Source organism: Lipotes vexillifer, unplaced genomic scaffold (genome assembly GCF_000442215.2).
Source record: "Lipotes vexillifer unplaced genomic scaffold, Lipotes_vexillifer_v1.1 scaffold1478, whole genome shotgun sequence".
Classification (NCBI taxonomy): Eukaryota; Metazoa; Chordata; class Mammalia; order Artiodactyla; family Lipotidae; genus Lipotes; species Lipotes vexillifer.
The window spans coordinates 190,327-191,106 of record NW_006781074.1 but is presented as its reverse complement, the minus strand read 5'-3'; the positions used below and the strand labels follow the sequence as shown (position 1 = coordinate 191,106).

The 780-nt window shown below is 47.1% G+C and overlaps 1 protein-coding gene across 1 annotated transcript in view; it reads right to left on the bottom strand.

Annotated features, from left to right (window-relative positions):
- The window catches only part of STAP1 (signal transducing adaptor family member 1), a 26,235-nt gene that overhangs the window by 9,887 nt on the left and 15,568 nt on the right, over positions 1 to 780 (bottom strand).

Sequence of the window (780 nt, the reverse complement as noted above, 5' to 3'; positions counted from 1 at the left end):
CCCTACAATGACCTGTAGGGCTTAGAGCTGTCAGCCCTACCCCCACCTCTGGAATCTCATCTCCTAACCCTTTCTCCTTGCTCACTCCACTGTAGTCCCAGTGGCCTCTTGTGGTGTTGGGTTTTCTTTTAAACTCCAAGTGTTTTTTTTTTCTTATTTTTAAAAAATTATTTATTGATTTATTTATTGGCTGTGTTGGGTCTTCATTGCTGCGTGTGGGCATTCTCTAGTTGCGGAGAGCGGGTGCTACTCTTCTTTGCCGTGTGTGGGCTTCTCAGAGCACAGTCTCAGTAGTTGTAGCACACGGGCTTAGCTGCTCCGCGGCATGTGGGATCCTCCGGGACCAGGGCTCAAACCCATGTCCCCTGCATTGGCTGGCAGGTTCTTAACCACTGCGCCACAGGGAAGCCCCTTGCCTCTTGTTTGTGAACAACCCAAGCCTTCTCCTACCTCTAGCCTTATGCACTGGCTGCCTGGAATGCTCTTGTCCTACATATTGGTATGCTTTGTTCCCTCACTTCCTTCAGGTCTCTGCCTAAATGTCAGTTAACAAAGGAGGATTTCCTTGACCACTCTATATTAAATAAACAACAACAGCAACCAGAAAAAATTTCTCTCTATATCACCTCTGAGAGTTCCCATGTCCCTCATCTGCTTTATTACTTCCATAGACCTTATCATCATATACATGATTTTTTTTTTTTTTTTTTTTCTTTTTGCGGTATGCAGGCCTCTCACTGCTGTGGCCTCTCCCATCGCGGAGCACAGGCTCCGGACGCG